This window comes from Anneissia japonica, unplaced genomic scaffold (genome assembly GCF_011630105.1).
Source record: "Anneissia japonica isolate Jap-2015-1 unplaced genomic scaffold, ASM1163010v1 scaffold284860_len1800451_cov186, whole genome shotgun sequence".
Taxonomy (NCBI): domain Eukaryota; kingdom Metazoa; phylum Echinodermata; class Crinoidea; order Comatulida; family Comatulidae; genus Anneissia; species Anneissia japonica.
In genome coordinates, this window is record NW_022706010.1 from 341,509 (window position 1) to 368,115 (window position 26,607).

The following is a 26,607-nucleotide window of genomic DNA, read 5'->3' on the forward strand; positions in this document are numbered from 1 at the left end:
AACGTTGTTGTTAATCTGTGAAAAATGTTATCAAAAGTTGATAAATTATAGTATTCGTTTAAATGACAAATTAAGTTTCAATTTAGTGGTTGGTTTTCCAAAAAATGTTTGTGTTTGTATATCTTTCTTCAAAATTTCTAAGCCTTTACCACGCTCTTTCCGCAAATTGCTCTGATAATTTCAATTGTATTGATTGATCCCAAGGCCATTTGTTCCCTTTAAGGCAACCATACATCAATAGGGACTTCAGAGTATCATTCATTTCAATTTCATGCTGTATCATTTATATTGCTAGGAGCTGTTTGTGAAACAGTTGTAGTTTAACTGAAGTCACAAGTTTGATTCGCACGCTGCCTATAATCTCCCCCATGTTCTTAGAAAATTTATTAATTTAAAGTTAATTTAAAATAACATTATTTTTCTTCGTTTACAAATAATACAGAGCCAAGATAAGAGTAGCGAGGCAATTCCATACCAAGCAAGTTGGCGAAAAAAAGGTGTGTAGGTATAAAGGAGTAATTTATAACAGTAATGGATATACAGTAAATTATACAAAATATTATTTAAGGTTTATTTGACTAACAAATTTTGAGGGTATTTAATATTTGAGAGATATAATAATTACTATTTGGTGTGCTATTTAACAAAGTATGATTTGTTAAAAATGACCATGAGTGTGTTTCAATTTAAATGCTATTATTTTTAACTAGCAAATGAAGCTCTTTGTGTGTATGTAGAGCCTGTTTTACACTAAGCAAATTTATTTACGCGAATTGAAAGCGTCTGTTCATGTGCATTCACATTTCTATCGGAGTTTTTCGCTTCAGCAAATCAATAGCTCAGGAAGTCAACCAACACTTACAATTCGCGTCAATAAATTCACCTAGTGTAAAACCGGCTTATATGTAACTAAATGAAGGGGAGAGAAGGCATCTTTATGCTTATTTGCAGTTTCAAGGAGTTTAGGACCTCACTATGAGGTTGTTGAACCTAAAATATTAATTTGGTGATCCAAACATTTGGATTGCCAGTCCTTAATATTGGTGTGTATAAGCACCACATTGGCTGATGTTAAACCATAAAATTTCTTCCTATGAACCCTACATTATCCCTGGATGAGGTTGCTCATTCAGACCACCTGTCAATCTTGCTGGACTCCCATGTTGGCAGATATCTGGAGCTGTTACTGCTTATCCTATGGAGCTGAAAGTAGGCGAGACTTTTTTTATTCCTTGTCTCGCGTATTTACTTTTTTAAAGATCGTCGGAGGAGGGCGGAATGAAAATAAAAATAAAATTTTGTTTTCTTATTTAGCAAATAGTCTTGCAAAAAACTTCAAGACAGAGGAGATAAAATGGGATGGTTAAATGCTTCAAATTTATATAATTAGGAAGAAATTTACATATATTATCATTGGAGATTTGAAGGTTGCGGAGGACGTAATGAAAATAAAGAAACTTTTTTTTTTAAATTTCCACTTTTTCATGGAGGTGGGTTCGCTAATTGGCCAAAAAAAAAATTATTTTTATTCAAAATCATCATTATTTGCAGTCGCCGGGTTTTGCTATAACAAGGTATAAAAGAAGTTTCACCTAATGAGTAAAATTTTAAAGTTAATAGACAATGTCACTCCACCTGAAAGTAATGATAGAATGATGTGATGTGATTTGGAATGAAGGTAATCTGCTTTCAAAATGAAACTTAAAAGTCACCTTTTCTGCTTCATTTATGTTTTCCTTCTGTCTTTTTCTTTTTTTTTTCTGTTTTCTACTTTTTCCCATTGTATACTTTCAACCTTTGATTTTTTTTTCCTGAGCACTCCCTCAAATTGGTGCATGGAGACTTTGTAAAATGCGCCTTATAAGTCAAAGTTTGGATTGGAAGTCAAAGTTTGGATTGGGAGCTGAATTAGGTGATGATTAGATAATTTTATAATCTATCTCTCTCCACCCAGGAGAATAATTGTGTACCTGATAGTATATGTGTGATTGCACTAAATTGGTCTGGAATTTGCCAATGAATTACTATAATTAGAAAATAACATTCTTTTTACCTAGGAGAAAAGAAATTGATAATATGTGTGGAAATGGCTAATTATCTTATGATTATGGAAAAAAATATATATATTTTTTACCCAAGCCCAGTTATATTTAGAAACTAGAGCAGTTACTCCGTATATTTCATTGCTCTGCCCTGTGCCTAAACACCAACAGTACACAGGATAGCTACCTGTAGGGTAGGTGAAAGTCTGTCCTGAATCGAATCGAAGAGGCATCGAATAATACAGAGAGAATGAAAATCATGTTTAATAATCCAATCAGGTCCTTTGATTATTATGCAACATTTCCACTATAATTTTATGATCATCCATTCATTAGTTCTTGCATAATCTTGCTAACATGCAGGGTAGACAGTAGTGAACACATAACCTCTTTGGCTGAGGTAATACAGGTCATAAGGACAGCTAGTCAGATTATTTCAATATATGCAGCATAATTCTAGGGTTTTTTTTAAATATGACTTTCCGGTACCTTTTATTTGGTGAAATTGTAACTACAGGGCTAAAATCAATGTTTAAGGTATTAAATTATCAAGGCACATAATTCCTATATGCTTTTGTGCGGTGGTCCGCTATGCCTCTAACCCATAGGGGCCCAGAAGGGTCCAACAGACCCAAGGGCCACAAAGAGGCCTGAAGTACTGATCGTCATAGTAACACAAACTTACTACAGTAATCTAAAAACCATATCTAATTTTTTGATATGGTAAATTTATAATCCAGTCATGGTTCCTCATCAACCCAGGGTCCATCCACCTACTGTAACAAACCTTCTTGTAATCAGTTTCTGTTTCGATTAAAATGTTTAGACATCGTCAATTAAGCAATGCATGGAACATTAAATATGGACCTGGGATTAACGATATGCTGTATCATTCTTTATCATCAGCTGGTTTAATACAGACTATTTATGTCTATTTGTTGCCAACACTCAAAAATATCTATACACATTTCCTTCTACTAAAAAGGTACCAACAAAAATGCAAGGACAGTCCTGTAAACAGTTGTTTGAAAAAGAATATTAACCTGCAGTGATCTCTCTTTGAATTGTTAAATTATTCCTTTATTTGGTTAAAATAAATATACAAATCATGGTCCCATGGCTCCATAAAGTTGATTAAATATTTACAACAGATGTCCCAAAATTACATAAAATTTAATGATGGTTTACTTATACTGTAGTTATAGAGAGCATATTGTAGAGACCTCTTATGCACTTTATTATTACTCTCGGTTATTAGATCAGGTACATATGGAACACGTACAGGGTCCCTGGGAAGAATTCCATAATGTTGCAGCTGTAATCAGCGCAAATTTGTGTTTGAATTTTTGTGTTTGATCCTACCAGGTACCCACTTGTACTCCCGGGTACATAGAGAGACAACCATAGTAAAGTTCCTTGCCTAAGGACACAAACAAAATGCACAGCAAGGGATTGAACATCTGACCTACAGGCCGAGAAGCAGAATCACATTCACTGTACCAAAACGCTCCTACTGCTTGGTAATCTTGTTAAAATTTAGAACCTTCTGCTGATCATATTGCTGGGAATGTTAGAAAACATGATGTTATAACATTTTTTCATCGTAATGAAACAACTATTATATTAAAAACCAATAACTTCAAAACAAATTAGGTGTATGCATTCAAAAAATATTTAATATGGATTTTATGGACGTTTGCTCTTACAGTTAAGACCAATTTCTACATTTATTTTTTAGTGAAAATAGCTACAAAATGAACATAGTTTGAATACCAAGGCTCTAAACCCATTCACAGTAACCAAATTAATAAGACAATATTTTTTTCTTGAAATTTTAGTTTCTTGAAAATCTAGAAAGGTATACTACAGTATTACAAATTAGGTGTATGAATTCAAAAAATATTTAATATGGATTTTATGGACGTTTGCTCTTACAGTTAAGACCAATTTCTACAATTATTTTTTAGTGAAAATAGCTACAAAATGAACATAGTTTGAATACCAAGGCTCTAAACCCATTCACAGTAACCAAGTTAATAAGACAATAATTTTTTCTTGAAATTTTAATTTCTTGAAAATCTAGAAAGGTATACTACACTATCTCTATATTTGTTTAATAATAATGTTTCGGAATGAAAATATTGTCATACTGTTATTGTTAGTAAACCATAATGTCTAGGTTCACACTAGAGCCGTACTATCCCGGATCGGGAGCTAACCGTTAGCACCTGTGTGAGAACGCCTGATCGGCTAGTGCTGAATGTTTACCAGGATCTGGTTAACCAGGGTCTGGCTACCGGTTAGCGAGTGCTATCGCTTAGCAGGTTAACCTCATTTATATAATTATGATCATCATTTTCTTGTATGAATACAACAGTGAGCGCGTATGTTTGTAATCTGGATCCTGCTATTCTGTTAGCTGGTGTGTGTGTGTGCACATAGCCAATATATCTTTGATTAACTGTATGATTGAAAATGTTCTCCTGGGTGCAAAGGGAGTGTATGACATTTTATGAATACAGTAATGACTAGCGTATTCAATTATTAGCACCATGACGTGGCCAATTTTAGATAGATATCAGCACTATACAAGAATATGTATGACATGAATATAAATATTTATATTCTTTTTATTGAAGGTTGCATACCTGTACATATTTACCCTATTGAAATTATATTCAGTATAAACATGTTGAAATTATTTAATATTTATGTTCATGTTAAAAAGTCCTGTAACATTATCCCCCAGCACCTTCAAAATTTGATGTACAAATCTTTAATAGCCCCACATTTTGATTACTGTAATGTTGTGTGGGGTAGAACAAATAAAGCTTTAACTAACAAATTACAAGTTCTTCAAAACCGAGCAGCAAAGATTATCCTAAAAAAGACAAGTTACGACTCAAGTTCCCAAGCCTTGCAGGATCTTAAATGGGTAAACCTTGAAACAAACCTCTTCTACAATGAGGCTATTATTATGTTTAAAATATTTCATGATTTAGCACCATCATATCTTAGGAACAGATTTACCTTAAGAAATCCACAATACAATACAAGAACAATGGATGTATTATATACTGAAAAACCTAAAACAGAATATAAAAAAAGAAGTTTAACTTACCATGGTGCTAAGTTATGGAATAATTTAAATGATGAGTATAGAAATTCAGCAAATATTAATAAATTTAAAGAAATCATTAATCTAATCTAACTTCTGATATTAAATTAATCAATTACTGTATGTATATTAAATTAATTAATGTATACCTGTCTCTTATACACATCTAGATGTGTATAAGAGACAGGCTCATTATGATAAAAACATAAAATTTATACTGCATATTACATGTCTTCATTGGAGACGATTCCATGAAGAACCGTAATGCGACAAGCAGTGGTGGCGCCAGCAGGGAGCATTTGACCCTCCGTTGGACAGGCCTGGACCCCCTGTCGTCCGGTGAACGACTAGGTCGAAAAATATTTTAAAAAATAATAATTAGCCTATCCAAATAACATTATTTTGACTGCCAATCCCTAATATTTGAACCAAACTCTGCCAGTGAACCCTAAAAGGGAGTTTTTACTCCAGGCTGTTGACCAAGGCTTCGCTGACCCCCCTGTCGGTGCACGCACAATTGATTGTTTTTCATGACAATCTGCTCTGTTTATTATTGACAAACAGCAGGCATCATTGCATTGCCATGCGCTCACGAAGGGTGGAGGTGGATTCTTTGGCTGACGGCCATACAGCGCAGTGTGCATCCGGCTTTCGATTTTAAGTTGGAGACCAAAACCAGATGCTGCACCAACCCCTCTATCCAATATTGTAGGTAGTTTAAGCAAAACATGTTAATTTTTGTTTGATTGTAGGTTCGCATCGATGGTCAAGTAAAACGACTCTCTGAAGAGGAGTCAACACAGTATTTTAACTCGCGACCAAGATCAAGTCAAATAGGCTCAATAGTTAGCAATCAAAGTCAGCCGATACCCAGTAGACATGTAAGCATTACAATAATATACACATTCTTATTTGCATGGTGTAGATGTTAATAACTTGGGATGTGTAGGTGTTACAAAGTGCTTTACTTTGTGTCTCTTTTTCTCTACTGATAATTTGTTTGGTTACAATATCCCACCGTCATCTTTTTGATATCTGGATTGGAGATTTTCTTGTATGAATACAACAGTGAGCGCGTATGTTTGTAATCTGGATCCTGCTATTCTGTTAGCTGGTGTGTGTGTGCACATAGCCAATATATCTCTGATTAACTGTATGATTGAAAATACTCTCCTGGGTGCAAAGGGAGTGTATGACATTTTATGAATATAGTAATGACTAGCGTATTCAATTATTAGCACCATGACGCGGCCAATTTTAGATAGATACCAGCACTATACAAGAATATGTATGACATGAATATAAATATTTATATTCTTTTTATTGAAGGTTGCATACCTGTACATATTTACCCTATTGAAATTATATTCAGTATAAACATGTTGAAATTATTTAATATTTGTGTTCATGTTATTGAAGGTAACTTATACATCCAATTAATTTTTTACTAGGATATTCAATAATTACCATGATTCTATTCCTATTTTAAATAGATTCCAGCACTATACAAGTTAATATCCATTATCATTGTTAGAATAATTTTATTAACATACATATTTTACGCTATTCAAATTATATGCAATATAAACATGTTGAACATATTTAATATTTATATTCATGTTATTCATTGAGTACCAAGACGGTGCCTATTTTAGATCGATAACAGCACTATGCAAGTTACCATTGTGATTATTATCATAATTATTTTTATTAACGGTGCCTATTATATTAATTATTTTCAACAAAAACAAGGTAAAAAACAAATAGACACAAAGGTGCTTTTCTGGCAAGTGCAATACCGTTATTAATAATATATTTTCTAGACACTCTGTAAATACTTAAGATTAATATACTGTAGTCCTTTTCCTGTATTTTTATATTTTTATGTTTTAACATTGTAACTAACCCATACCCAGAAAATAATTTCATATTGCTTTTATATGACGAATAAAATGACGAATGAATCAGAAGCTAAATAACAGCTCTATACAAGTTACCATTATAATTATTATCTTAACACACACGTTTACCTTATTCAAATTATTTCCAATATAAACATATTGGACATATTGATACAAAGACAAAATGTATTCGATAATGATATTCATGTTATTGAAGATGAGTAACTGCAGTAATTGTTTTGTCTACAGACAGCCGTGTGCGAATCACAAGTTACTTAATGCAAACAGATAACCAATGAAAGCCAGTAATCTCAATGGTTCCTCCCACAAGTGGGTGGGCCTACAATTGTCATGAAACTCCAGCTATTGATTAGTTCTTGCCATCAAGGTACTAATATACAGTATTCCTCTTAATCTAGAAATCAGCATGAAACCATGGAAATACTAAGTAACTTTACGACAAGACACACCAAACTTGTTGATCTTCGAACAGTAATGCTCAGAGCACGGAATTGAATGTCTTTTGTTGTATGTTGCAGACTGTTTAGCTGAGGCAAAAACTGGCGTTTTGAATGTATACAAATCCAACAGGATTTCTTGCAACTGTTCACCCACTACAAGGTAAATAATAAACTATTTAATTCTTTATTTTATTTATTCATTTTCACACTGGCAAAATAGTTACTATGTAATATTTCAATGAAAAAAAGATGTCGTTAATAGGAAGAAGCAAACTTGTAGGGCAATCTGATGATAGCAGTCAATCCCAATTTTTTTTAATTTTTTTTTTAATATTTCATCCACGTTTTACTGTGACCAAAGTCACTATTTACAGGGTTGAGCAACAAGAAAGTACACTTTTAAAAATACATTGCACATTGCACAGTTACAAAGGAGAAAAACCAATAGTGTATATTTTGTAAAATAGTACCATAACCATAATAAAGTATAAATTATCATTGCATGCACATAATAGTCGGATATATTTCAATATATAGTCCAATATATTTCAATGAAAAGAAAGATGTCGTTGATATTAAGAGGCAAACTTGCAAACAATTAAGGCAATCTGATGATAGCAGTCAATCCTGAATTGCACGGTTACGATGGAGAAAAACCAATAGTATATATTTTGTAAATATTACTATAACCATAATAAAGTATAAATTATCATTCAAACTTGCGAACAGTTAAGGCAGTCTGATGATAGCAGTCATTCTTGAATTGTACAGTTATGATGGAGAAAAAATTTGATAGGGTATATTTTGTAAAGTAGAACTGTAACCATAATAAACTATAAATCATCATTACACATAATAGTCCAAAAATTAAATTGGGGAACATTTGGCACAGCGACAAAATGGCAATGACAATCTAGAAATCAGCATGAAACCATGGAAATACTAAGTAACTTTACGACAAGACACACCAAACTTGTTGATCTTCGAACAGTAATGCTCAGAGCACGGAACTGAATGTCTTTTGTTGTATGTTGCAGACTGTTTAGCTGAGGCAAAAACTGGTGTTTTGAATGTATACAAATCCAACAGGATTTCTTGAAACTGTTCACCCACTACAAGGTAAATATTAAACTATTTAATTCTTTATTTTATTTATTCATTTTCACATTGGCAAAATAGATGTAACTATGTAATATTTCAATAAAAAAAAAAAGATGTTTTTTTTTAAATATTTCATCCACGTTTTACTGTGACCAAAGTCACTATTTACAGGGTTGAGCAACAAGAAAGTACACTTTTGAAAATACATTGCACATTGCACAGTTAGGAGGGTGAAAACCCAACCAATAGTGTAGTGTATATTTTGTAAAATAGTACCATAACCATAATAAAGTATAAATTGTCATTGCACATAACAGTCCAATATATTTCAATATATAGTCCAATATATTTCAATGAAAAGAAAGATGTTGTTGATATGAAGAGGCAAACTTGCAAACAGTTAAGGTCTAGTGATAGCAGTCAATCTGAAATTGCACAATTGCGAAGGAGAAAAACTGATAGTGTGTATTTTGTAGAATAGAACCATAACCATAATAAAGTATAAATTATCATTGCACATAGTCCGATGTATTTCAAAACATAGTGCAATATATTTCAATGGAAAGAAATATGTCGCTGATAAGAAGAGGCAAACATGTGAACAATTAAGGCAGTCTGATGATAGCAGTCATTCTCGAATTGTACAGTTACGAGGGAGAAAACCAATAGAGTATATTTTGTAAAATAGAACCATAGCCATAATAAACTATAAATAACCATTACACATAATAGTCCAAAATTTAAATTGGGGAACATTTGGCACAGCAACAAAATGAAAAACCGTGTACAAACATTATTAACCAAAAGCATTTGAAGAAGCTCAAATTAAATTATTTTATTCCTTGTGTGAAAATATGCATAGTAGAATTGTTTCTAATGCCTTGAGGCAAGGCAGTCTACTTTTTTTGTTTAAATTTCAAATTTTTATTCAAGTTTTATTTCAAAATATCATCATTGTTTGCAGCTAAATTGCAAATATAAACATTAATAATGTATAATACACATTTTTCCCCTTGGCAAATGGTAAAATGTACATTAAAGGAATTAAATTTCAAAATTTTGCTATGTTACAGACAATTTGTTGTTATGGTATTGGGGATATATTAGGCCAAATAAAACTAAATTGTGTTGGCCATGCCCGACCAACCCAAAATGTACGAGATTGAGGTTCGGCATTTCAGTTTTTTGGTTTTTTTTGTTTTTTTTTAAATAATTTTTTTTTTCATGAGCTAAAATGGCTGGAATAAGGCTACCTTGCTGGATGGTATGTTTATTTTATTTTTTTTTATTTCAACCATCTTTAAAGAGGGTAACCCTTCCAGTTTAGCCCAGTAGGTTAACTGATATTCAGGGGCCCTCTTTAATAAAATCAAAAAACAGTACAAACAACATCATTACAACATAATAATAATAATAACAATAATAATAATAATAATAATAATAATAACATACAATCCTCATAACAACTCTTAAAAGTATTAATTGACTTGCATAAAGAAAATTCAAAATAGAAGTTTAATTTAAGCCTAATATAATATAATGTAATATAATATAGTATAATATAGAATAAAAATCAAAAAAATGTAATGCGACAGTGTTATGCAGCAATCGTTTTGCTTTTAAGTATAGATTAAAAAATAGTCTTTGTTGTATTCTTGTGTATTTTCTACTTTTTAGGCATAAACACATTTTTGAAAAAAAAAATAAAACTTTTGCTACTGACCTACCCATTTTTGGATTTTCCTAAAACATGGCCAACACAAGATTTTTGTTTTCTTTGGCCTTCTACAATGTTCGAAATAATATTTTGACTCTACATATTTTAAAGGTATATGATAAAATATGATGTTAGTTAGCATAAATTAAATTATACACATAAGCTGTTTATAAAGTGAGCTTTAACATTACTGCTGATTTATGATACTGGAGAGAGACATTGTGTTTCACTTGTACAGTACCATAATTACTTTAGTTTATGCATTCATAAAGCAGTGGAATTTTAACAACCACAAACACTTCCCAGTATGCGTTATTTAGCGTCGTAATAAATATACACAATTCTCAAATGACCAATCAGAGAACATAAATATGTGTGAGGCAAGTTTGTATTTTTGTTTTTTGTTTCCCTTCCGATAGCAACTCCAGCATTGCGGTTTCACAAAGTTAACTTTGTGACTGTTGCCAGATGGATTAACATTCAGTAGTTGTAGTTATTATGCTTCTCTAGTAAATTATTTTTAGTTTATCTGGGTATGATTTATATACGGTACAGGTAAAAAAAGAGAAGAAACACCTGACAGATGCATATACTGTATTTATACAAATAAACATCTCCCTTGATTAAATGCAAAGGGAATTTATTATTCTTCGAATAATTGCCCTCCTTAAATTTTATTATGCTTCGATAGTCCATTATTTCAGAAAAAAAAAAGAAGAAAAGCCTGACAGATATTTTGCCATGGAAGTGCCATTTTCTGGGTGTCTAGAGATGCCATATGAGAGTTTTCAAAGGCCTGGTGGTTGTGTCTTTGATGTTGCCCTCTATTTAAAGGAAATTTATTGAGAACCTGTGGGCAATGAAAATAATTGATGTCATGTCCAAATCATTCCAAATGCCACTGAAACGCTACTGGATTCACTCCTGCATTTTGCAACTTAAGCCCGTTTTCCAATAGGCGGTTTTTATTATAACATTGTCAAGAATGAATATCCATGATGTTGACAATTCTTAACTATCAAAAATCAAAACACAAGATAAATTCTGACCAATCAGCAGGGCTGCCAAGAGTGGAAACTGTAACAGGCAAGGGTGGTGTGGGCCCCAGTTACGAGCGCGAAATTTTCTGTTAGAATATGGGAAAGAACTAAACTAATTGCTAATATGTTGCATATTCAACACTGTAATACTATCGGATGATATGTTAATGTTTTAAATTATTATGTGTAATGTGTAAAGACCACAATGGAAAACATTTCTCTACTCTGTTGTTTGTTTCTTACCTTTGGATATATTTTATGTGTGTAGAGACTTATAGAAACATACAAAAGTAACATCAGTTGACTTAAGACTGTAATATACAGTAACTAAATGATCTTATGTGCAGTATAACACATAAAACGTCCACTTTAAGTAAATCTGAAAGATGTGATGACAACATGTCGCTATTAATTGAATTCCAACATGAGGTGTGCATGTCCTTCAGGATTTTGTTCACTATCGTTAATTAAAGTTGTCATTCTGTATTTGTATGACCCCAATTTTTTTTATATTTATTTGTCAAGAATAGACAGAGAAATGTTTAATAGTCACTGTTGATGTTAAATTTCAAATTACGATGGGTGGTAAATTATTGATTTCATTTTATACAAATTGGTCATCAAGTTTTTAACTCCAGATAGATGGGATAGTTGGTGCACATTTTTGATGTTAAAAACATGTAAGAAAAAAAAATGTACATGTATAGCCTAAAGAGGTTTACTCTCTATTGATGAACTGATATTTAAAAAAAATAATGCTTTGTCAAAGAGTATATGCCAAGTCAGTCAAGAAAAACACTCATTGCCTTGACTTGATGGGGACAGATGTGACAAAAAGACGTCACTTATCAGATATCTGACTATTGGTAAAAGCAATGTATTCTCTTCTGGGATTTATCACAAAATGTTTTTTCAACTTAGATATTGGTGCATCAGTTAACAGTATTCATTATGTAAGCCAATAATTCCTAACCTGGCCTTTCAGAGTTTTGATGTATTTCCTGGCATGTTTTAAAACACACTTTATTTTATTTTATTTTTTTTTAACAGTTTTTTTTAACTAAGGAAATAATTATAAAAAATAATTATATGATTTAAATATCATTTGAGGTAAATTTTATCAAAGTAATACTATGAGCATTTGGTTTGTGCTGCCAACCAAGTATATGTGGTAATCACAGAACTAATCTTCTGGGGTACTGCGCAAAGATCTGAAATCGTTACTTAAAACAAGGAAGTTTATTACCAATACAAAATATGTGAAAGTCTCCTAAAGAACTTGAAAGAAAAATTAAGAAGACAATAACTGAAACCTTTCTTAATGTTTTGCTGTAATAACTTTAGAATTCCGTATAGGAATTTAGAATACAACTTTGATTGCCTTACCACCTTGTGAAAATCTTAAGCTACTTTTGTAATTGAAGTTTCTCAGGACCTATAGTGTGTACTTTTTAGAATTCCAGATACTTTTTTAAACACCTAAAATCTAAAACTCGGTACAAAATGACAAAAAAGTGATAAGGGAACAGCGAAAATTTGTTTGATTAAAATTAAACTACAGTTACGTGTAAGCCCTAAGAAAATGGAGAAATGCAAAACTTTCAGAAAGATATGCCAGTAGTTTTAAATGGATATAACATAAGATTATCCTTAATATTTTTGTCCAGTTTAGGTGATTTTTTTTCTTATATTAACACTTGCAATACATGGTGTTTAACAAGACTTGGCAGTAAAAAAGGATTATTAGTTTGCATCAACTCTAGCTGCTCTATTGCAATTCTTTTCAATTTGCATTGCTGTCTCTTCTTACCTTTATTACCTGCCTTCTCCTATTAGTTCATCTACTTCCATCCTTACATTAAAATATATCTCTTTGACATCTAGCCTTAACTAACACTGCGCCTTTGATCATTTTATTTGAAATTGGCGGAATACAAATTTATTTTTTTATTGTGCTGCTAGAAATCATTCTAACAATTTTTCGTAACATTAACAATGATCAAAGAAAGGAATGACGATACAAAATTTTTATTATCTAACAAAAAGTATTCTTTAAGGAATTTCTACAGCATACAAATTACTTGAAAATTGCCTTGTACTGCAGAGAGACAGACAGTCATATAGCATGAATTAATATTAGCCAATATATCTATGTTCTTGAATACTCAGTGATGATAGTATATGTCTCATGTGTGATATCATATAATTGTATTTATATAGGATTTATGTTGCACACATATCAATTTCTGAAAGTCAAGGCGCTTCTTGCGTGGTCATTGAATACAGAGACCTCCTCCTCTCCCTAGGTAGAATTTCCAAGTTATCCATGTAACTTAGTACAACTAATTTCACATCTACCACCTTCAGTGTACCCATTTATGCTCCTGGGTGGAGGTAAAAATGGAGATAGTTTTTTGCCCAAGGACACAAGCAATTTGACCAGCATCACCCTTAAACTCAGTGGCGTATGTAGAGGTTTTGAAATGGGGGGGCGTGAAGGTGAAGTGGGGGACTCGATGATCAGTTGAGGGGTGCTAATTCACAAAATATGGTGATGTTAGGTGATTTTTAACTACTTGACAGATTTTTTTTGGGGGGGGGGTGGCGATTGAGGGGCGCCCCGCGCCCTCCCCTAGATACGCCACTGCTTAAACTCATAATACGTCTGCTTGAAAATGCGCTTGTTCCACACTATTGAATTTATGTGAGAAATAAATACGACATCACCATGCCCATATTTGGGCACATCACACAAATTTGTCACATTTTCAGTTTATATCAAGTTATATTTATTCATAAAACAAAAACATCGAAAATCACAACAAAATTTACCAGCAGTTTAAAAAAAATGTTTACTGAATTTGAAAAGGCATAAAAAATTCACAAAAAAACCACAGTAGCAGAAAACAATATACTCATCCATTGCAACTATAATTTTCATTCTCATTATTATTACATACAAACAAAGCAAACATACATTCAAAGATTTATAAAATTTAGGACTTCAAAGATTACATTTTAAAAAGAGAAGTAAAAATTGCACAAAATTGGCAATTGACAAAACATCATAATAATATGTAAAATTCATTTATATTCCACATCTATTATTATTAGAAATACTGTTAGATGTACATTAAAAAAGGTGATAACACTGGACATTTAGACATTAACAAAGACATAAAAAGATAAACTATAAAAACATTAGGGAAGGTTTACCAAGATGTAAGATTTGCAAATGTTGCACTGAAAAGCAAAAAATTGCAATTATTATGGTTCTTTTTCATTTAATTATTTGTTGCTAAGTATCCTGACCATGTATGGTACAGGGCTGGAGTAGAAATTCTCTGTTTTACACTTAATTTTCTTGATAACCATTGGCACATTGTGCGGCTAGCTTTCGTGTAAAGTACAGACTTACTGTACCTCATCTGTCTTCCTGTATACTTTACTAACATTTAGTACCTATACTATTTATCATGACTGCTTTATGTAAGTATAGTATAATTAAGTTATATAATATAACCTGGACAGTGGATTTTATGACTTGATGGATATATTATAAGTTGAGTTTAAAATTAATAATTTCTATAATACCGAGGCTTAAAATAGCAAATTACGATCGAAAAGCAAAAGGTCGTCTTATATGCACGACAAATTTTAGATTTTTAAAATCATGTTCGTCTTATGTGTGGATCATCTGTAACACGCAAATTTACAACTGCAATGAAGCTAAATGTTAGTATGAATGAGCACAATTTTAAATACAGGAAAATAAGATTTTGATGAGCATTTAAAAACCATATAAAATGGTATTATTTGGAAGATTAGCCTCGCATTTGGCTCTGTTTTTAGCCAGCTAGATGCTGTATCAGGACCATAAAATGCAGAGAAAAGTAGGAATTCAGACCATAAAACGGGTGGTCATCTTTCTGCCTGACATTCAAAAATAGTCCAAAAATCTTCCCAAACTCGTCATATACTCTTGTTGCCTTATACATGAGTTGGCCCAAACAGTCATACGATCATCATATGATCGTCATGATGTGGTGTGCATGAAAATCTTAAGGAATGAAAGTAAAAAGACAGGTACCCTGTACATAAGCTATGTCACTGCCATGTGTGGGCCCTTTCACATAAACACAGAAGCATACAATAAAAGTCTGCAGTAAAAATAACATTTTGAAAAATATTAGATGAGGCTTTCCAACATGAAACGTTAATTATTCGGAAGTTAAAAAAATGCAATTCAAGAAATTGAAATTAGGAAAATTTATAAGATTCTGATGCAAGCTAAAGCTTAGACATGTCACAAGTCTCTATTTATTGATTTTTCTTAGTATTAGCAACATTTCCGAGGGTGCCACCAGCGTCGTTTTATGTTGAGAAACTTTAAAAAAAAAAAAATTATTTATTTATTTTTCAATCCCAGAAAAAGTATACTATGGAACGCCATGCAAATAAGTAATATGGTGCCAAAATCGATTTATTTTTAAGCATTTTCACTGGTTAAGACAAAGTTTAAGGACTGGAACCCATGGTCTAGCTAAAGCTTTGTCCACATTATAAAATGTTTTTAACAAAAAACTGCTGTTTGCCATATAAAGCCAAGGCATGCCTATATATGGTCATGATATGATGTTATGACCATATTTAGGCATGCCATGAGTTTTTGTCAAATAAAATTTGAAAATCTGGGCAGGACAGGAGAAATTTTCTAGAATTAAAAAAAAATAAAAATTTTAATTATTTTTTAAAAATCTGAAGGTTATTAACCGATCTTTGGATTCACTTCATTATAATTTGTTAAAACATGATTGAGTGATTAAGTTAAGTGGTTTTCTTGATCAATGAAAACATGCATATTTTCAAATACAACATTATATGAACTGATGACATTAAAGGCTAGACTGCATTTGTTTTGATTTTGCTATTAGTATTAATAAATTCCTAATTCTGCAGGTAACGGTAATTAATTAAATAAATAACTCCATGATTTTCAATTCTCATCCTATAAGGCTATCTTTTTTCGAATGCATTAAAGATATAAAATTTAAAAAAACATGGATAGAACTTTATTGACTAGTCTAGAAATTTATTACAAAGCTTTCATCATTAATATATGCTGTTGTTTGTCAGGTGCATTTGTAAAAAGGATGTATCTGTTGTAAGCTCACTATTTTTCCCCCTTCCAGCTGCAGGTAACTCAATTACATGGAATGATGCTTTATAAACCAGAGGCTTAGGGAGTGGAGTTGCTTTTAGTTGTAGAGAAAAAGTCCTGAAATTGAACCCATAACCCTGGGATTAGAAGGCTAGAATCTTAACCACTAAGCTATTGAACTCCCCTCCATAATTGTGTACTTTTTTGACTTTCAAGTGAAAAATTGAGTGAATAAATATATTCTTCACCAATTAACAAATGCTTAATGCATATTTTATAGTATACACTTACATTGACCGATAATCTAAAAGGTTGTAGGGTTCTGTAGAAAACTGAGGGTGGGTGATCGAAAATTAAAGGGTGATAACATGGTAAACTTAAATTAATTTCAAGGGTGGGCAAGGGGATAAATATAAGGTGGACAGGGGGCCATGAAATTAGCTTTAAACTTGTTGGAAAACTTCAAGGCTGGGTGGTCCACCCACCATAACTGCATCCCTGCAGTGGTTGTGGATCTTTAGTAGTAAAAAGTCTATAGAAATCAGCAAAAACAAGATTGTTTTGATTTCAGTGTGTCAGTGGAAGTTGATTATTGGTCACCGTAGGCAGCAAAATTGTAACTGAAATTGAAATCAAATTGTAATTGTAAATGTCTAATGTCTTAAAACGAAGGTCTTAATTTCCTGTTCCTACGTTCCTATTATTTTTTATACCCTTACATTGTAGAACGTCTGTATTAATAGTAAAAACAAAATTGTTTTTATTTCACTGAGTCGTTGGAAGTTGATTATGAATCATGCTAGGCAGCAAAAGTTAAGTGTAATTGTAAAATCAATGTCTTAAGCGTAGGTTTTAATTTCTTCAAACATAGTTCTAATTTTGTGAAATGCAACGTTATATATTTTTTTTTATCTTACCCTGTATCTGTAAAGGTATAGTAATAATATCACTATATTTTTTTTTTATCTCTGATCCAATAGCCTATCAATGCCAAAGACTAAATTGCATGTTATTTACAAGTACTGTATGTACAGTATATAAAATACCTTTAATACTTAAAACCATTTGAAATGTAAAATAAAAATTTAAACTTTTTATCACAACACAAGAGAATATTTCTTCATTTTAAATGTCAATAAAAAGCTGTAACTTTTAGGCACGTTATAAAGGACAATACGCAAAGGACAAGTGAGAGAAGTATGAAGTGATTAGTGGAGTTGGCGTTATGTGGGTGGTGGTTGAACCTCGCAAGGAATTGTAGAATAATGAGTAACTTAGGGGTCATATTTTAACAAACATCTTGATTTCAGCAACCATATATCATCTGTATGCCAATCGGGTTACTTTCATCTTCGCTGTATCCGTTCCATTAGACCTTACATTTCATCTTCTGCTGCTGCTTATCTTGTTCATGCTTTTATTTCATTCAAACTTGACTTCTGCAATGCATTGCTCAATGGTTCACCTGCTATTAGCATTAGACACCTTTGAAAACTTCAGAACTCTGCTGCTCGTGTTGTAACACTGTCTAAAAGGTTCACCCACATTACGCCAATTTTAAACATTCTTCACTGGTTTCTGGTTGATAAGCGAATCATTTTTTAAATTCTTCTCACCCAAAAATCTATCCATAGTCGTGCCCCACTATATCTCTGTTCGCTTGTTGACAAACATGTTCCTTCCTGTTCTACTCGTTCTTCTCAATCCCTCAAACTTGTTACTCCACGAGTCAAGCATATTCGTACCGCTGAATGCTTTTTTTTCCTTCTGTGCTCCTAAACAATGGAACTCTCTGCCTCCTCAATTATGTATCATCTCTGATCTGGAATTATTCAAATCCACACTTAAATCCTTCACCTTCAAATAGTTCAACTTCTTTCTAACATCTTCCAGCGCCGGTGACAAGCCAGTTTTGTTTGCTTTAATAGGCACTTTTAAAATGTGTATATTATTATTATATTATTATAACATGTGTTATAGGAAAATGCCAGTAGAAAATTGTTTTGCTTGACAGTAGAATTGGGTGTATTGTCTTTATTGCTTATATTTCTACCTTGGCATTCAAAGCTGGGTGGCGTTGGAAATTAAATCTTAATACAAAGAGCAAGAATTATCAGGGGTGGCGCAAGGATTTGCTCAACGGGGATTCCAATGTCCCAGACAAGATAAAAGTGGGTATGGTCTGGTGATGCTCAAAATATTTTGAGAGTGGTCCTGGGGGTGAAGCCCCCGAAAATTTTGACAATTTAGTTTACAGTCTACTAATATATAGAAATACATATAATTTCTTTTCTCCCGACGAATTGTGGTTTTTCTCTACTTCATCTATGGCAGAATTGCTAGTCCCTTTAAAGATGAAGACATGATAGAATGTTAGTGACATTTGCTAATATGATCACTCAAAAAAACAGTTCCATTTAGTGTTGAGCTCTTATAAAGCAAGTTCTTAATGAGTTACGGGTACATTATATGATCTGATAACCAAGAAATTGCCTCTGGATGTATCAAAATGTCCTGTTTTTATGTTAAATGTTAAGCTAGGCAATTAACCCAAACAACTGGATGTGTTAATGTATGCTATTAATAGGGTATGTTAAGCTAGGCGATTAACCTGTTAAGATTTTAGCATCATTGTGCAAAATTGCCTAATATATGTGGGTGGGGTTCAGTGAATATCATACGGTAGCTGCTGCTGCACATCCTTTCCACACTCTAGTAAATTATGCCTTTTTCGAGTCAGCAAAAATATTTGACAAATGCAGTAAGTACAGTATATCCCATGGTATCTTATGTTAAACCTATATATAACTTTTGTACAGTTTTTTGTCATTAGTACTGTTGTTATATAAATAGAATGATATTAGGGTATTTGGAATACTGTACTTACTGTAAGTCTGATGCAAAGGAATTGCCACTGGATGCATCAAACTACTGTATGTTTATGCATATAGAGTGGCAATTATTTTGTAACTTGGAGCATCATTGCTGCCATAGAGAAGGATGAGTAAACCACAATCTTCTACAACATCTGAGGCTGAAGTGACCAGAGCACCGGGTGTACCGCTACACTCTTCTAAAAGATGCACTGACTTTGTTTAAGTGCTCATAAGCCAAATACAGCATACATATATTATAATCCGAGAAGCAGGCCTGGATAAAAAAAGTTTGTGCCTCCAACCATGAAAGATAAACTGCCTCCAGCACCAAATGTTATCTGGTACACTATATAGCCTATAACAGTTTATGTTTTGGAAATTTTTTCCCCAAAATGCCTCCGGAACATATAAGTAGCCTCTGACCACCGGTCGCGTGATCGGCCACTTTTTACAGCCCTGCTGAGGAGAATCACACTGGAAGCGAGGAAGGTTTTGAACCAGTGCTGATGTTAGGTTGGATCACAGACTTATCGCTCGACCATTCAACTCACCCGAATTTGAAAACTAAAGAACAAAATGGATACATGCAACTTAGATAAACTTAAATTTTTGACTTTTAATCACAGTCTCCTGGGTTGAAATCTCCTTTGTTTTTTTATAAGGCATCAAATAAAGTTGGTTCCATCATGTATAGAGAACGAAGCTTTAAATCTGATTGGTGTTTTTTATCACATTTAATATTATATAAGATGTTGGTAAGGTCACATATTGAGATAAATAGCCCCGTTTGGAACCCACGCCAAAAGCAATATATTAAGTTAATTGAGGCTGTTCAAAGAAGGGGGTATTGGTAGTTGGATTGCATGACTTGCCATATGATATTAGGTTTAGAACTCTAGGATTACCAACGTTAGAGTATAGACGACTTAGATTGGATATCATACAAGTTTTTAAAATCATCAGGGGATGGGTCAAAGTTGATGCAGCTATATTTTTTTAGTTTACTTCTTGTCAGAAAACTGACATAGGACATAGTTTTAAGTTATATAAAACCCGTAGTGTCACCAATTTAAGAAAGTACTCTTTTTCATGTAGAGTTATTGATGTCTGGAATAATCTCCCTGATGAGTTGGTAAATGCATCTTCAATAAATATTTTTAAGTCAGGATTAAATCAATTTTGAAAAGAACATCCATTAAAGTTTTATATAGGGTAGGAGGCGCTTAAGTCCGAGATGACCAAAACTCGACCGGTGTTGACTAGGGATGCATGCATCCTAAATCAGCTACTAAAGCGTAACCCCCTACTGTGGTTGGGGAATAGACTTTTTATTTAGATTTACATAAAAAAAACTCACAGCAAATTTGACGGTGAAATCAGTGAAATCCATAAAATTTTGACCTATCACATGGACTGGATAGGCACCCAACAAAATTTTACGCCACAACAAAGTAGTATTGTGACCTGAGGAAGAGTGGGCCACAAAGCATTCATGCGTCACAACAGCCCAAGAATACAAGTAAGATACAAGTAAGAAGTGAATTAAGCTATTTTCAAGTAGGAAAAACATTGCACAAATGCAGTAAGAACATCCCATGGTATGTTATGTTAAACCAGTATAAAACATTTGTACATTTTATTTCATAACTATTGCATTAAATTTGGAATAGCATTTAGTCTCAGTAGACTCCAGAGCATTTCTATATGGCTAGCAATTAGAATTATTATGTTCAGAAAAGATTGGGACACATTAAAATTTGACTGTTTAACTACACTTAAATTTGAAGTAGGTATTAGAAACACTATCTGATTTTACAGGCTATATATATTTAAGATTTTAATGGTTTATGTCTCATCATTTGGAAAAGTGTTTTGAAAAATGGACAGTGTTGAAGCAAGCTCATTTGCAATTTTTTTTTTCGTAAGTATTTGGGAACGTACTGAGTATTCAGTATGATAACACGTCAGGTATGGTAAAACACTCCTACAGTTCTGTGTTAACATGATATCTGGAGTATGGTAAGTCTGATTGGTTTTAAAATTGACTGAGGCCATTGTTTTTTTTTGTGCTTGTGTGATAATACTAATTCATTGTTTGCTTTAGGCGCAATCTACAAATTATCCCCAATGACAGAAACGGGTCAAACACGTTTGCTATTGTTATATGACAAGCTCTTTTTTATATTTCGACATTAACATAATAAAACTCATGTTATTATTCTTTAACACATAAACAGCTTCTCCACATAATTAACAGTAAGCCTAAAGAATAAAAATAACAAGAACAAGATTTAAACATAGGCCTACAAGACTAAAAAATAAAACTATACAGAAGCAATAGGTAAGCAGACAAGGCCTATCTATACTTAATTTAAAATTAAACTGGCATCCAGGCACTCCATCGAATGTCCTACTGTTATCATCTGAACTGAACTACTTTTGTCTAGAGTGGCGCACCAAGCAAATTTGCCACGTGTCGTCATCTTGCACACTCTGCACTGATCACATCCACACACAAGGTGCCCAATATAATTTCTGAGTTCGTCGTCAGCTCCTCAGGTAGGCTGCTAATGAAGATAGGTCTGTCCGACGGACCAAGCGACAATAATGTGCTGTCATCGTCATTTACCTCTTAACTTAGGGCCTACAAACACTGGGACTAGAATATAGTATTAGGGCTATGCAGTGTTTAATCTTTGTACAGTATACTTGGTTCATTGGTAAAACTTATTCAGTATTTTGAATTGTTGGAAAACAATTCAAAACTAGTTCAACCGGGCCTGGTCCAACGACACAGACGCGTCTGTAATCGAAAACAATAGAAACAATAGCAAACATGTTAAACGGCACAACCCCATTTGGACACGTCTCCGAAATATTGGCTTAGCTTATTAATATTTATGAGGCTCGATAATTAGATGATCGCTCTCCTAGACGCGTTTGTAATACACAGTTTTTTCCAAACCCGTTTCTGTCGTTGGGGATAATTTGTAGATTGCGCCTTAGTACAATTACACTTGATACTTTCATAAATTCATATCAAAGACCTTTCAATTTACTTGAAATTGTAACATATGATAGTCAATTGCCAGTTGAATAAGAATTATATATTATGTTTTTCAATTTTTTTTTTTTTTTTAAAGTGAAATACTTGATGATGATGTATACCTGTATATTATTGCTTCCTGAATCTTAATCGCTCATCACTGCTCAACCATAGTAATTAGTAGTACACATAGGAATAGGTAGCAAAGAGAAAATTGTTTTGATCCTCCGACCCTGAAAATTAGCTTTATAGTGCTGCGAGCACTAAACGATTTTATGATTTCATCCTTTATGAATTATGGTGGATAGGGAGAACGCTTTTTCGGTTCTTCTCACGTTTTCTATCTGGCATACTACTTAGTGTGTAATTTACATAAAATGTCCAATTAAATATTACGCTGTGGCTAAAGGTACGTCAATGAATTGGGTGACTATACGCAATAATATCAAAGATGTGTACATAGTAGTGGAAAATCAGTGGTATTTTGCTTATTACAGCTGGTCCTTGTATGAGTTAGTAGAGTTGCATAACTTGCTCCTTAGGAAGGAACTATAGGCCTATAAGGTTAAGAATGGATCCACTTTTGTTTTTCGTCAGGTTTTCTATCTCGACAACTACTGATAATGTTTAATGAATATTTAAATCCTCCAAATAATTGTATCAATTTCATTAAAGTTTATAGTAATGCTCTGTCCACAACATCAAATCTTCTTTGACAAAAAACTGTTGTATGCCTATATATAGTCACAATGTGCCTATATATGTTCATGATGTGATGTCATCTTGACCATATTTAGGCATGTCACATGTTTTTGTCATATACAATTTAATATTCTGGACAGTGCTTAATGTTATGCATCACTGCATACAATAACTACTGTTCTGTATCTGTACGGTTTCGTGCAGACAACTTCTAAGGTTGTCGTCGCACGTAAGTCGCATTAGCTAGCTCCATAGGCACATTTGTGCAATGTACTATAAATTAAGGTTTAGGAATGTCCACACTGACTGTTCTGATAGTACATACAGTAAATGATTGGTTATAGTTATTCATCACTGCCTCTTAATCTAATGTGTGGTTACTCATGGTATAGAAGTAACATTTGTTGCCTTGTTTTCATGCTGCCTTATCGTGCATCCACCAAAATGCCCTACCATATTTTTACCCCCTGGTAGCATTGGGAATGATACCGTATCTGTAGCCACAACCTAAATATTATCAATGGTAGTAGTAGCCAAAAGAATTATGGAAACAAAGATCAATCTCAAATCTTTTCGGCTACACTGCATTTTTTTTTTAAAGTAGTTCTCTGGAGTTGAATACCTAGTAAAATATGTGTGTTTATAATTAAAGGATGCAGTTAAACTAGTACAGTACAAATGCATGCTTTGATGAGAGAATGCGCAGCGCACTGCAACATCAGTAAATGATATCTTTTATCTTACCTCTTCCGTGCCACTATAATTTAAAATATTTGCTACAAAGCTAAGTTATTTCCGCTGATTTCAAATTTGTTTATTACAGTAATTATTGTTATACATCCAAGTAGATATTGTCATATGGTATATCATGTTTAAATGGATTGTTTGATCTTGGCTCTTTCAGTGCAATGAAAATGTTATGTGTAATATTACCATATTGATTTTAATATATGAAAAATGTGTGTGCGCTTTCTTATTTCAACAATTTTCGCTTCTTCTATTTCATATATTTTATGTATTGCTTACATAGGAGAATTTCTTTTAAAATGCTTATAATTATTATGACTAACTACTGTATAACAATAGAAAACATTTCATTTACCTGTACGCTACTTTAAAACCTTTTTACATAATGTTCGGTACCCCAATAAAAAAGCTTTTGTAATAGAAATGCGGTTTTGAAAAAAAATACAAATTGATGTAAATTTATACAATAGTTTATAAATCCTTTTCCAGTAATACAATCCATGTTTGAAAGTATAAATGGATTGATAATTTGAAATTTTTCTCTCAAGGCTATAAATCAAAAGAAGACTTTTTAAAATTAGTATCTTTTTTTTTTTTAAACAAAGCTAATTGCATTGCCTTGACATGCTGAGGTAGGCAGAAAATTGGTTACTTTATGAAAGAGGTTTACTCAGAACCCTTTTGCTTTCCCAACTGTATGTGTAACTTCCAGCTTCTACTGTTGGATTGCATGCTCAGAGTAAGCCCTCACCTCATTACACCTGCCAAATACTCCTAAAAATATCTATGCATTTTGAAAATCAGTAGAATAATCTTGTACAATAAGATTCTCTTTTCTCTGAAAGGGGGGGGGGGTGGTGGGTGGAGGTTCTCTTGACCATTCCTACATAGTCAAATTTTTGTTGTTTGCATTTTCTACACCAACCATAATATTTTAGCTTGGTGTCCTGGTGTCCTCTCCACTGACCAGTAATAGTCTCACATAAGTTTTCTTAGGTGAATTACTGGATGCTGACATCAAGCTGTACTGTACTCACAGTATCGCATCATTGATCCAATTCAATCCAATCCAGTATATGTATAGCGCCAAATAATCAGCATAAGTATGGAATTTGGAGTATAAATTTTATGTTTTATCACTAAAGCTCTTGTCCAGCAGTGTTCCTGAGTGCAAGGTTGTACGTGGAAAATATAAATTCATGATCCCAATATAGAACCCTGTAGAACAGCGGCCTGTAGCTAGTCCAACAATGGGATTAATGATATAAATATACTTGGAAAATGTTTACCCCAATACAAGTATTCAAGCTATTTCAAACCATAAAGACATAATGTATTTTCATACTAAAAAAAAGACATGGAGTACTTTGTGACTTAACTGAATATTTGCGAATTGAATTTTATCAATCTGACAAAACTATGAATACAAGCGCATACTGCGTCGTACGAAGGTCATTATGACCATCAACCGACAAATCCGTCTAGGCTCTTTGTATTCAAGCTATTTCAAACCCTACCCTAAAGGTCATAATAATATTTCCCTGTTTATAAAAATAATGCAAAGAATGTTCTAATGCAAGCAGTTGCCATGATTCAACAAAAAACAAAAAAGCATTATATCCATTTTGAGATTTTTGGCTTATTGGCATCATGTGAATTGATCATATATATATATATATATATTATATACCCAAAAAATTGTGTAGAAATGAAATATTGGTGAGCCTTATCAGCGCTGGTTCCAGCCGCTCCTCACCCATAGTAAGGTTGGTAGAACCAAGTCTTCTCGGATAAGGACTTATTAATTGAGGTCCAGTGTATACATCTGGCTTGTGTGCACTTCAAAGAACCCATTGAAGAGTAGGGGGTTTAAATGAATATTTAAATTAGTGCAATTACAGTAAATGTGTACAGCATTTTATATGTACTAAACTTCACTTTTTTCGGAACTTATTGGGAATATTTTTAATTCATCCTTACATTTAAACATGTGACGCTAAAAGCAAAATCCTTATATTTCTATTTCCAAAATATTTCCATTTCAACACCAACACATTGCATGTATTTTGTTGTTCAGCTATAAGAGTAAAACTTGCCAGTAAGTTAAGCCAGAGTAAGTCAGGAATTGGCAGGTGTACAACTGATACAACAAAAGGTGTTCGAAAAGTGAAGCGATTATATTTTGGTGTCGATTGTGGACCATTGTAAAAGCAAAATGTTGCAGATCAGATATCTCAAGAACTAAACAACTCATCTAAATGAAACTTTCGTGTTAGTGTGATTTTTTTTAAAAGTAGATTGATTTTTAGTTCCTATGCATGTAATGCAATAGGAACTATTGTAATCACTCTTGCTATTTCCTATGTTCTTTATTGTGTGTAGTGTGTATGTGTGTGTGTAGACATTTATGCAAATGCGCATGCGTCAACGAAAAGTTTTCCGACATTTTGTTTTACATCGCGATGCGAAGATCGATGTGAAGTTTCTGCTGAGTTCAGTCAGGGCTCACGCTAACCGACCGGAATGTCGGCATGGATGAAACTATTTTGGTTTTACGGCAAAAAAAACCATCTGCTGTAGGCATAGGTATTTTGAAGAAGGCCTAAAATAAAACTAAAATGTTTTAATACTTGCTGAAATACATCGTTTCTTCATTTAGATCTCCATTTTTGACTTAGTCCATGCGACGTTTGTT

The 26,607-nt window shown here is 32.9% G+C and overlaps 1 protein-coding gene across 3 annotated transcripts in view; it reads left to right on the forward strand.

Annotated features, from left to right (window-relative positions):
- Positions 1-360: 360 nt before the first annotated feature.
- LOC117106030 (growth hormone secretagogue receptor type 1-like) overlaps positions 361-26,607 on the forward strand; it is a 45,732-nt gene continuing 19,485 nt past the window's right edge. Inside the window, exons 1-4 of one of the 3 annotated variants that reach the window (XM_033247362.1) lie at positions 465-497; positions 7,311-7,449; positions 7,601-7,682; positions 8,560-8,641. The gene's annotated coding sequence lies outside the window, so the exon portion shown is untranslated. Of the gene's footprint in view, positions 498-7,310; positions 7,450-7,480; positions 7,683-8,559; positions 8,642-26,607 lie in introns of all 3 variants that reach the window. The other 2 variants (XM_033247361.1, XM_033247360.1) reach the window with 2 other exon arrangements.